Source organism: Macaca thibetana, chromosome 5 (assembly GCF_024542745.1).
Source record: "Macaca thibetana thibetana isolate TM-01 chromosome 5, ASM2454274v1, whole genome shotgun sequence".
Classification (NCBI taxonomy): Eukaryota; Metazoa; Chordata; class Mammalia; order Primates; family Cercopithecidae; genus Macaca; species Macaca thibetana.
Window position 1 is genome coordinate 1,638,388 of NC_065582.1, and position 7,796 is coordinate 1,646,183.

General features: G+C 43.4%; 1 long non-coding RNA gene across 1 annotated transcript in view; it reads right to left on the reverse strand.

The window, feature by feature from the left end:
- LOC126955473 (uncharacterized) overlaps nt 1–7,389 on the reverse strand; it is a 128,280-nt gene extending 120,891 nt beyond the window's left edge. Inside the window, exon 1 of the long non-coding RNA XR_007725939.1 lies at nt 7,290–7,389. This is a non-coding gene — a long non-coding RNA (uncharacterized LOC126955473). The remainder of the gene's footprint in view (nt 1–7,289) is intronic.
- Between the last annotated feature and the right edge of the window lie 407 nt (nt 7,390–7,796).

The following is a 7,796-nucleotide window of genomic DNA, read 5'->3' on the forward strand; positions in this document are numbered from 1 at the left end:
CCAGATCCAAGGGCTGCAGGCAGTGTTCTAACATGGCAGAAGCAGGTGCCATCAGACTCAATGATGCCAACGTACCCTCCAGGACGGAGTGATCATTGCAAAAGGCAGATTGCAGGCTATTCAGTGAGCAAGCAGTTGGGGTTTGTCTCCAAAACAATTTACATTTGAATTACCTACACTAAATAAAATGAGTACAAATGGAGGGAGAAGGGAACATAATATAAGGTTAATAACCTCAACTTGAGATGTCCCCAAAAGATAGGTGGAACAGACAGAATTAAGGTGACGGTAGGGAGGATAGTGCTGGTGGCTAACACCTCAGGAACTCTTGGTTTTAGAATCAGATTTCATTAACTGAAAGCAATAAAATGGGGCAGTAAAACAAATGCTTCAGGAAGAAAGAAACCAGTATTGGGTAAAGCTCAAAATCCTAGTGATGCCAATATACTGAGTTAATTAGGTTAGGAAAAAAGTATTCATGAATAAGGTAATTGAACTCTACAACTTTGTACCTTTTTTTTTCTTTGAGAGTATCTGATCTACAGTGTATCATTTGCAAAATCTCTGTATCTACCAGTGGAAACGAAACAGTAGAGTTCCCTGACCCACCTCACAGGACATGCGACAGGGGTGTGGCTCGTATGTTCTGCCCCTGCACACTCAAACCCCTATGGGAGGGGGGCACACACGCAGGTGCAGGAGCCAGGCTGAATGTGTTTTGGGCTCCGGCCCTACGGTAGCATCTAAGGGTGGGTACTTACAACTCCCAAAGCCCAAGTGGGTGTGTGTTACAGCACACTCTTTTAGCTTTGCTGTCTGCAGATGGCTTCAGTGTTAACCAGCTCAGTGCCCTGTCAGTACCCAGGTCCTTGTCCAGAATCCCGGAAGAATCAGGTTGTACACAGACTTGAAGGATGAATGCAGGGGTTTTACTGAGTGGTGGAGGTGGCTCTCAGTGGGATGGATGGGGAGCTGGAAGGGGGATGGAGTAGGAAGATATCTTTCCCCAGAGTTTGGCTGTCCAGCAGCCGATCTCGTCTCCAACCATCCCAAGCTGAACTACTCTCAATGTTCAGATGTTCCTTCTCTTCTCTCTGCCACACTGTTCTGCTGCTCTTCTACTCTTCTGCTGGTCACTTCCCTCACCTGCTTCTGGAGCCTGGGGATTGGGGTTTACATGGGTACAGGATAGTGGGGCATGGCAGGTGAAAAGGCAACTTTTGGGCAGGAAAACAGGAATGCCTGTTCCCACTTAGGGCCGTGGGCTTCCAGGCTTGAAGGCGGGGCCTTTGCCAGGGCACCATCATCTTCTACCCAGTATTTCCCTGTCTCCTGTCTGTATCAGAAATATCAATTTTTGTTCTGTATTAATTCAATGGGGGAGAAGGCATTAGCTAAATCTTCCAACCTTACAGTTGAATGTTAACATTTAATTTCACTGCTAAAATAAATGATTAATATCACCAACCTGAAACTTGATAAATTTTAATATTATATCTCTGCACTCACACATACAGTTTCAAGTAATAAAAACACTAAAAACAAACAAACAAACAAACAAAAAACTTCTAGAAAGAGAATGGAGGAAATGTGAAACTCTGATATAAAGTTTTATTTAAACTATCCTCGATTGAAATTTTGGTTAAATGTGGTAGTAGAAGCACAAACGTTATCTGCTCTCCCTTAAGAAAATCAACTAAGGCCAGGCGTGGTGGCTCACACCTGTAATCCCAGCACTTTGGGAGGCCAAGGAGGGCAGATCTCCTGAGGTCAGGAGTTCGAGAGCAGCCTGGTCAAGATGGTGAAACCCCATCTCTAATAAAAATACAAAAATTAGCCAGGCGTGGTGGCGGGTGCCTATAATCCCAGCCACTCAGGAGGCTGAGGCAGGAGAATCACTTGAACCCAGGAGGCGGAGGTTGCAGTGAGCCAAGATCATGCCACTGCACTCCAGCCTGGGCAACAGAGCAAGACTCTGTCTCAAAAAAGGAGAAAAAAAAAAAAAAGAAGAAGAAGAAGAAGAAAAGAAAGAAAGAAAATCAACTAAGAGGAGAGCAAATAAATTAAAACATCCATAAGCCTGCTGGGACAAAAGAATGGGAGTAGTAGTATTAGAAGATATAAAATTTAATATTTCTTTGACGTTTAACAGACTAGTAGGTAGAATAAAGAAAAGCTGAAACCTAAGAAGAAAAGAAATGTGATTCACTCAGAGAATCTCAGAAAGTTTCATAGCTTGGAGTCAGCAAAGAAGCAACCATGGGGGACTCGGTGAGGCTAAAATTCGGAAATAAAGTGATTACATGCATTCTAATTGCAGGGACACAAGACCGTTTCTGTGACTCCCAGGAGGCTGCGGTCAGACGTTATCTCCAAGGAGGAAATTCTCCTTTAGACGCTGACCTCAGGTGATGACCAACAAACAACTTTGTTGATGACAAACAACAAAGGCCCACTCTGTTAAGGGGACCACTGGCCAATACACACCCTCCCATGAGACTCCCAGTCATCTCCCAGTGCATCACACTTACTCATGAATGCAGAGCCACAGATCAGGAGGCATTTGGGAGAGAGTTTTCACATGAGTGGAACAAAATCAATCTGACAGATTAAAGGAAACACAGAAGAAGGGAGAGAGTGAAGAAACAGAAAAAGTTTTATTCAGAACCCTATTTCTAATAGCTCTGAAGATACAAGACCTACAGCAAGAAAAAGATAGCAAGAAGCAGCAGCTCTTTCAATAATGCATATATAGTAGGTAAAATTATAAACACAGCTAAGACATGATGACACTGAAGGCAGAAAAGGGTTTGACTCCTGGGGTTACTGGGGTGGGAGCATGAGGAGGAACACCTGGGGGACTGTTAGGTTTCAGGAAGACTTTATTTCTTCACCTGTGTGGTTGTTGCACATTATATGGCTTTATAACCACTTGTTACATATACATTTACATTTCGCACATCTTTCTATATGTGTGCTGTATGTCTCTCTCTCTCTCTCTCTCACACACACACACACACACACAGTGATAAAGCGCAAAAATGGAGAAATTGAAAGGATTCTTGGAAATACAACTCTGAAAATATCCCACCTCCTTCCAAAAAAAGAAAAGATTGAAAGTGGAAGATAAAAGTCGAGGTGGGAAATAAGGGAGCATATTTGAAGATGATATATATATATCAAAAAAAAAAAAAAGAAACAAAGAACGTTCTCCCAAAATCATCCACAGAACTTGAAACAGAAAGGAGAATTCTACGTTGAACGAAAACGCAGTGAGGTAAAACGCCAAACCACAGGACAGGGAAAAGCCCGCCAGCCCAGGGCAAACGGAGCACGGCCACTTGTGGGGAGGAGCCGAGCACGGACACTGAGGCCACAGACACCAGAAAGCCCAGTGTGAGGGGCCCGTCCTACAGGGCTCGCCACGGTGGCACTGGAGGCACGGGCTGTCTACTAATTTCCCCTGATCCCGGGTCACAGTCTAGAAACAGAGGTAGAGTTAGACGTGGGCCACCAAACCCACCACAGCCAAACGGCAGGCTGGGGCAGAATAATGGCTGCTGGAGACCGAATATGACTCTGTGGCTCTATCTTGTCCTAGCCAGGGACCTGGCCCTCTATGAAATGCTGCCTCTACCTACAAGGAAAGAGATGGTTCAGGAAAAACAAAACATAGTCTGAAATGAGGAATCAGAATTAATTATAAATGCCTTCAAACAATGCAAAATAAGCAGAGTTACACCAGTCCAGTCCAGAAAGTGCATCCGAAACTGTAAAATGTGGTCATTGAGAAGCTGAACCAAATATTTTATCATTATTAACAACAACAGGCCAGGCGCGGTGGCTCACGCCTGTAATCCCAGCACTTTGGGAAGGTGAGGCGGCTAGATCATTTGAGGCCAGGAGTTCGAGACCACCCGGGCCAACATGGTGAAACCCCACCTCTACTAAAAATACAAAAATTAGCTGGGTGGTGGTGGCACTTGCCTGTACTCCCAGCTACTTGGGAGGCAGAGGCAGGAGAATTACTTGAGCCTGAGAGACAGAGGTTGCTGTAAGCTGAGACCATGTCACTGCACTCCAGTCTGGGTGACAGAGTGAAACCCTGTCTCCAAAAAAAATAAAATAAAATAAAATAAAATAAACCCACAACAAAAAACAACAACAGAAGAATGCAAAATAATGAAACAATCACCACGCTGAGCCAGAGGCAAATGGCCAACCACCAGATCACAGGCAGGCTACGAGGGGCTAGTCGCCCTCCGCCATCTGCTACGGCACTGCAGACACGTGAGCAAGCCTGGGCGAGATTAGCGGGAACCAGTCTAGACCACAGGAACTCTTCAGCAGATCCTTAGGTTAACAAACTGTTGCTGTTTTAAGTGACTAAAGTGGGGATAATTTCCTAATCAACAGAAGCTAACAGACACACTTGGAAATGACAGATTTGAAATAGATGTGGAATGTCTCCCTCATCACCTATGTTCCATTGCCCTTGGAACAGGGGGGCTGTTAATTAATATGTGGCTTGTAGCTTGGTGTCTAGAAACAGTATAAAAAATTGTTGGGAAATCAAGGCTGTGGTTTCTGATTATCCAGGTGGCCCACAAGCACCCTGACTCTTGTTTGTGGCAGCCACACAGGCCCTGGATAGGTGAGAGGGCAAAGGGAGCTGTGGGTGCCCCAGGGCACCAGCTGTGTCTCCTGGCCTGTGTCCTCCTTTAAAGTCCAGTAAATGTGGCATCAGATTAAAGTTGTCTGTGTCTTGCAAGGCTGATGGCAGCTTGAATCTGCAATCACAAGGTCAGTGTGTAGCAGTATTCAATATTGGAAGACCTGAGACCTGTGAAATTTTGCACCAAGAAACTGCAACCCAGAGATGTTATACTAACTATTCTTTCAATCAAGTCTAAAAGCAACACAAACTGATTTTTGAATGTTTAAAAATATGGGAACATTGTTTATATGGAACTGCTTGAAAAATCTCGCAAACAACAAACATCAGTGAACCAAATGTTGATAGGGTATGAAAAGTTGCAGCCAGGGGCCTGGTGATGAGCATGGAACCTGCCTGATGGTGGGAGAACTCAGTGAAAGAACAGGAACAGAAGGTCAGCACCACAAATGTTAAAACCATCGCTGTGATCTGACTACTACGGAGTGTTTTGTATGGCATCACTGATTTTCTTCTCTTTAATACACAGGGCAGAAAAAGCACAGAAGTAAGAAAAAGGAACAGAAAAGAAAAATTAAGTGTGTGATTCACAATGAAGATATGCCAGTTATGAACTGTAGAGATTAAATAACAGAATATCAGTGCTCTTAAAACAAAAAGTAGGCTGGGCGCAGTGGCTCACACCTGTAATCCCAGCACTTTGGGAGGCTAAGGCGGGCAGATCATGAGGTCAGGAGATCAAGACCATCCTGGCTAACACGGTGAAACTGTCTCTACTAAAAATACAAAAAATTAGCCGGGCGCGGTGGGCGCCTGTAGTCCCAGCTACTCGGGAGGCTGAGGCAGGAGAATGGCATGAACCCGGGAGGCGGAGCTTGCAGGGAGCCGAGATCACACCACTGCACTCCACCCTGGGCAACAGAGCAAGACTCTGCCTCAAAATATATATAGATATAGATATAGATCTACAGATCTATAGACAGGGTATGAAAAGTTGCAGCCAGGGGCCTGGTGCAACTATATATACATATACATATATATAGATCTGTAGATCTATATATAGATATATAGATATAGATCTATATCTGTATATAAATATAGAATGTTTTCTTCAGATTCCACAGATCATAAAAAAGACTATATTTCAGACCACAAAACTTCAATGATTTCTAAAAACTATTTTTTTATTCTTTAATTAAAATGCAGTGAAGTTAAATAAGCATTAAAACTCCAAAACGCTATAAAACATACAGTTTTTGAAAGTTTTCTTGTATCATTAAGGGCCAAAGAGAAAGACGTTGAATATTTGTAAAACTGACCACATATGAAAACTTCTGTATGACCCAGGTAGATCTGCACTCAGAAGAAATTCTAGAGCCTTAAATAATCATATTAATAAAAACAAGAAAAAACTTTAAAATATCAACAAAATATAGACAAAAACATAAAAGACAAAAAAATCAAGGCAGAACTTAGTGATTAAAGCAAAATGGTAGTAGTAGTAGTACTTTTTAATTCAAGAGCTGCATCTTTAGGGAAGAATTTAATAAGTAAACTACCTTATTCAAGAGAAAAACAGAGAATATAGTGTCAGGTCTCTAAGCTGAAGCTCAGCCATTATAACCCCCTGTGACCTGCACATACACATCCAGGTGGCCTGCAGGAGCCAAGAAGTCTGGAACAGCCAAAGAAAAACACTACAAAGAAGTGCAACAGCCAGTTCTTGCCTTAACTGATTAACTAACATTATAATATTTTACTATTGTGACTTGTCCCTGCCCTACCTTAGCTGATCAATCGACCTTGTGACATCCTTCTTCTGGACACTGAGACTTACGATCTTCCCACCATGTACCCTGTAACCCCCTCCTCTGCTAACAATAGGTAACCACCTTTGGCTGTAATTTTCCGTTACCTACCCAACTCCTATAAAGCAACCCCTTCCCCATCTCCCGTTGCTGACTCTCTGTTCGGACTCAGCCCACTTGCACCCAAGTGAATCCTGTTTGGTGATCTCTTTGCACGGACGCGCCTGACATATAGATAAGTACATAAAGCAAGAAATACGTAAAGGTCAATCACAAATAGAGACCCCTGCAATGGACCACTAAGACTACTTAATTTCATGCAAAGAACAAACACAGGCTTTGCCTAATCTCCAGGACCTGGGGGTCTGAACCTGAGAGAGGGAGGAGTCCCTTCTCCTGGACCAGACAGTCCTGGAGAATCTGTGGGTTGAAGGTTCCGTTCACATGTTCCTATCTCATGTCTCAGAGACCTTCTTTCCATTGAGTGCCCTCACTTTGTGTAGGACCCTCTTTAGGGCTGAGAATTTAGCCTATAGTGAGTTAAATCACAGTCTCCAAAAAGATATATCCATATTCTAGTCCCCCAAAACTGTGCCTGTGACCTTATTTAGGAAAATGTTCTTTGCAGATATAATTAAGGATGTCAGGATGAGATCATCTCGGGTTATCTTGGTGGGCCCAACATTCAATGACATACAGGAGAGAAGGCAGAGAGTGTACGGCCATGTGAATATCCAGGCAGAGAAGACTGTTGCAATCAAGAATCCAAAGAAGAGAAGACAAGGGTATGTTCCAAGCACATTTACCCAGTTTCTTGTTCCAGGCAATTCTCTGTGTTGAGCTCCTCTGGGGCAGAACCAAAGAGTACTGAAAGTATTGTTGTCTCTCTGGACCAAAGCCTGTACTGACCACAACACAGAGGCCTTCTTGGATTCACCCTCAGCCCACACACAATCATGTGGGTACTTGGCAAGAAGAGACATGAAAAGATAAAATGAAAGAAAAGGGGCCTCTTTGTCTCAAATCCCAGAGAGCTGAAATCATGGCCTTCCTTCCGGATCAGGCTGAATGGTGGCCCCTAGGGAGGTAAGTCCGTGTCTTATTCCAGGAACCTCTAATTAGACCTTATTTGGAAAAAGGGTCATCAAAGATATAATTAAGGCTTTGAGATTAGATCATCTTGGATTATCTGGATGGGCCTTATATCTTTTGAAGACACACAGGAGAGAGTGATGTGGTCAGTTTTAACATGTAGGTTGTAATTTTTATTCAAGTATGGTGAGGCTGTGAAAGGAACATAAATACCTCAGGAC